Raw genomic sequence first — 5,211 nt, forward strand, 5'->3', positions numbered from 1 at the left:
GCTGGAAGCTGCTGCGACCTCGGCTAGGTCTGGCAACCTCGGCTGGGTCCAGCGACCTCAGCTGGGGCCAGCGGCCTAAGCTGGAAGTTGCGCCCTCCATTGGGTTCTGTGGCCTCGGCTGGGACCAGCAGCTGCCTAGGCTGGGTCCTGCGGCCACCTTGGCTGGGTGCTATGCCCTCTGCTGGTGCCGCAGCCTCGGCCACCTTACCTGCGAGCAGCGCCCTCGGGTTAACATCTCAGGCAGCTCCACGACCGGGTTAACATCCCAGGCAGCTCCACGACGCAGAGCCTGGACAGAAGCTAAATTAGCAGAAGCCACAGAACGTGGGCTCTGGTAGAGGGAAGGCAGACTGGACTGGAACTGTGGGGGTACACTCGGGATTTGGAGAGTGCTCAGAGTTGCGTTGAGTGCAGCCACTCAGGACTGTGGTCATCTTACTCCTTCCCAGGGCCCTGGAGAGAGGCAGTGGCCCCTCCATCGGATATTCTACCCCACCCTGTGGCCATTGAAATGGTAATTGAGGCCCATTAACAACCAGCAGCTGCCCCACCCTCGGGAAAACCTCTTACACTGAGCACCTGAGGGAGTATGTCAGTCAACTCAGAAACCAAGGCTCCTCAGGTGACCAGTACTAACAGCCTCCAGGCAAAAAAGCTAGAGGATAACTACCATTCCATAGCCTAACAACCCTAACCAAAAAAGTTAAGACTTGACAGTGGTGTTTAAGCGGGTTCGCCCTGCCTCATCCAAACTGAGGAGAAGGAACCACAAACAGCAGAACACCAACACTCAAAGGGAAAATTTGGCAGGCTCCAAAGCCCACTGTGAGAGCCAAAATTGTGAAACACGGAAACAAAAGCCAAATTAAAGAACAAGAGACCTCTACTGGAGATGAGATAAATGAGGTGCAGTTAAGCAAGTTAACAGAACTAGAATTCAGAGCCATGATCTTGAGGAAGCTCAACAGCATGTGTAAGGACATGAGCACCATGAGTAAAGACATAGAAATGTTGAAAATCAACCAGTTGGAAATTAAAAACCAACAGGAAGAAATGAAGAATGATATATCAGAAATGAAAAACACATTGGAAGGTCTAAAAATCAGAGTAGAGGAAGCTGAGGACCGGATCAGTGAATTAGAAGACAGGGTAGAAAAAATCAACCAATAAGAGAACCAAAAGGAAAAAAAAAACATTAAAAAACAGGAGGACAGCTTAAGAGAACTGTGGGACAACTGCAAACGTAATAATATTCGCATCATAGGAGTCCCTGAAGAAGAAGAAAATAAGCAAGGGTTAGAGAATATAATCAAAGAAATAGTGACAGAAAACTTCCCTAATTTGCTGAGGGAAGAAGGCATTCAAGTTCAAGAAGCACAGAGAGCCCCAAGTAAGTAGAACCCTAATAGGCCCACACCAAGATATATAGTAATCAAACTGCCAAAAATTAAAAACAAAGAGAGAATCCTAAAAGCAACAAGAGATAAGCAACAGGTTACCTACAAAGAAAACCCCATAAGGCTCTCAGCTGACTTCTCACAAGAAACACTACAGGCCAGAAGGGAATGGCATGAAGTAATCAAGGTCATGAAAAACAAGGATCTGAATCCAAGACTACTCTACCCAGCAAGACTATTATTCAGAATAGAAGGTCAAATAAAGAGCTTCCCAGACCAAAAAAGGCTAAGGGAATACATTAGCACCAAACCAGCACTGCAAGAAATGTTAAAAGGACTGCTGTAATTAGCAGGAGAAATGGGAAGAAAAATAGAACCACACTAAACAAAAGTGGCAATAAATAAGTACATATCAATAATCACCTTAAACGTAAATGGATTGAATGCTCCCATCAAAAGACACAGAGTAGATGATTGGACAAGAAAGCATGACTCATCTATATGTTGTTTACAAGAGACCAACCTCACAACAAAAAACTCACATAGGTTGAAAGTGAAGGAATGGAAAAAAACCTTCCAAGAAAACGGAAAGAAAATAAAAGCTGGGGTAGCAATACTCATATCTGATTTAATAGATTTCAAAATGAAGGCCATAAATAGAGACAAACAAGGCCACTACATAATATTGAAAGGAACTATCTGACAGGAAGATATAACTTTGATAAACATATATGCACCCAATATTGGACTTCCAAAATATATTAAAAATCTTCTGGAGTACTTCAAAGGAGAAATCGATAGCAATACAATCACAGCAGGGAAATTCAACACCTCGCTGACATCACGGGATAGATCCTCTAGCCAAAAAATTCGCAAGGAAACAGACTCTAAATGAAGCACTAGACCAAATGGATTTAATAGTTATCTACAGAGAATTATACCCCAAAAATACAGAATTCACATTCTTCTCAAGTGCACATGGGACATTCTCAAAGATAGACCACATGTTAGGCCACAAACAAAGTCTATACAAATTCAAGAAGACGGAAATCATATCAAGCATCTTCTCAGATCACAATGGCATGAAACTAGAAATCAATTGCAAGAGGAACATACAATGACATTTGAACACATGGAAGCTAAATAGCATGTTATTAAACAATGAATGGGTTACCAAACAGATCATGGAAGAAATTAAAAACTTCCAGGAAACCAATGAAAATGAAGACACAACAACAAAAAATCTATGGGATGCAGAGAAAGCAGTTCTAAGAGGAAAGTTCATGGCACTACGGACTACCTCAACAAACAAGAAAAATCTCTAATGGACTATCTAACCTTACAACTTAAAGAACTAGAGAGCAAACAAAAAGAAAACCCCAGAGCAAGAGGAAGGAAGGAAATAGTAAAGATCAGAGCAGAAATAAATGCCATAGAGACCAAAAAAAACAATTCAAAGGATCAAGGAAATAAAAAGGTACATTTTCAAAAGATAAACAAGATTGATGGACCCTTAGCTAGACTCACCAAGAAACAAAGAGAGAGAACCCAAATACACAAAATCAGAAATGAAAGAGGAGAAGTAACAACTGACACAACAGAAATACAAAAGATTGTTAACAACTACTAAAAACAATTATATGGCAACAAATTCGACAATCTAAGCAAATGGACAAATGCCTAGACCTCACGAACCAAGTGCAGCAGCTACAACAGAAGGAAGAGGACTTGGAGCAGCTCCTTGTGGTAGCTGAGCACATGCTCCGGGATCCGGCTGAGTCAGCTGTGACTTCTTGTGCCAGTAGTCCTGCCAGGTCCATATGACAAGCCCAGCCCTTGTGGCGACAGAAGGTAGTGGAGCAACCAGTAGCACCAGGAGCGGGGATGGCAGGACCCCAGGACCCCAGAAGTTTACCCGACATACATTTTTTTGTTTGTTAAGATAGAGTGGGGGGGGGGAGAGAGAGAGAGAGAGAGAGAGAGAGAGAGAGAGAGAGAGAGAAACATCTATGTGAAAGGGACACATCGAGTGGTCGCCACCCGCTCCACCCAACCAGGGCTGGGCACAAATTGCAATTGAGGCACACGCCCCTAGTGGGAACCAAACCTGGGTATCTCTGGACAGCGGGCCAAACCAGCCAGGGCCCAGCATACATCTTAATCAACATATTCCACTATGGAGTTATGAGACTTGGCAAAGCAGTGCAAACAGTAGTTGGGGGAGTCTTTCTGGCTTAGTTGTTAAGCCTCTGGGATGACAGTGCAGACAATACAGAGCTCAGCCTCTTTGAGATGGCCAATTAGCCAGTATCAGTTCCATTTCCTGACTGAGGCAGCAGCAAACCCATGCAGGATGCAAAGAACCTAGCGGCGCCAGAGATGGCCAAGGACCAGGCCGAGCCCGGATAGCAGCAGCTGGCCACTGACCCAATGCCAGGGGAGAAGCTGCGTGTCCTGGGATGCAGTGGCAGAAGCCTGGTCCAACAGAGCGGGAAGCACAGCTGAGGATGGCAGGGTGGCTAAGGAGAGTGATGCAGATGAGCCCTTCTTCAGCGATCTGAGGACTCTGGACTACAGGGAACTGAACAAGGTTACCCTGCCCTTACACTGTGGCAGTACTGATGGACCACTTGTCACAAGAATTGGGACGGTTTCATTACATTGTGGATTTGGCTAATGCCTTTTTCTCAACAGACATTGACTCTGAGAGCCAGGAATAGTTTGCCTTTACCTGGGAAGGAAGGCAATGGATGTTCCAAGTGTTACCCCAAGGCTAGCCAACACTTTGTCATGGTTTGGTAGCTTAGGACTTAGTTTCCTGGAACAAACCTCCACATGTACACCTGTTCCATTATATTGTGGTATAATGTTAACCTCTGATTCTCTTGCAGAGCTAGAAGCCTGAGCCCACAGCCTTCTGCATGCCCTGGTGGGCTGGGGGTGAGCCATCAACAAGGACAAAGTCCAAGAGCCTAGATACTCTGTCAAGTTCTTGGGTGTTGTTTGGTTGGGTAAGACGAAGGTCATGCCAGAAGTGGTTATAGATAAGATAAAAGCCTATCCCCGACTGGAAAGAGTGAAACAATTGCAGACATATTTGGGTCTGCTATGGTTCTGGCTAAACTTTATACCCCATTTAGCCATGTTTATGAAACCCCTTCACCACATGGTCTGCAAGGGGAAACCCTGGGACTGGTCCCCCAAGGTGGAATAAGAATTTCTGGCTACAAAATGGACAGTGGCTCAAGCACAGACATTACGTGTTATGGATCCAGCTTTGCCATTCCTCCTGACTGTACAGGTGGACAACTTGAGGTTTGGCTAGGGTCTCTGGCAGAAACAAGAGGTTTGAAAAATCCCTATTGGATTTTGGTCCCAGTTGTGGAAGGGAGCTGAAAATTGATACTCCCTTACTGAAAAGCAGTTGGTGGCGGTGTACGCAGCCCTACTGGCCAGTGGAAGTATCACAATGGTCCTTGTTCTGTCACAGTAAAAACCACCTACCTGGTGGAGGGGTGGCTCAGGTTTTGGGCTACTTGACCACACATGGGAGTAGCCCAAACCCTCACTTTGAGAAAGTGGGGAGCATACTTGGAACAGACAGCCAGGTTCTTTACCTGTCCTTTGACGCAGGAGTTGCACTCCTTGCTAGGACCAATACAGTTTAAAGCAGAACAGGAGGAACCCTCTGCAGAAGTAGAGAAAAGCCCCAGCCCCTTTGAAGAGGGTAAGCGTCCCCCTATCAGGCAGATGCCTGATGTACTGATGGTTCTTTCCAACTGCCTTCGTGTGTGGCAGTGGCTCTGCAACTGGC

Source organism: Molossus molossus, unplaced genomic scaffold, assembly GCF_014108415.1.
Source record: "Molossus molossus isolate mMolMol1 unplaced genomic scaffold, mMolMol1.p scaffold_m16_p_2, whole genome shotgun sequence".
NCBI lineage: Eukaryota > Metazoa > Chordata > Mammalia > Chiroptera > Molossidae > Molossus > Molossus molossus.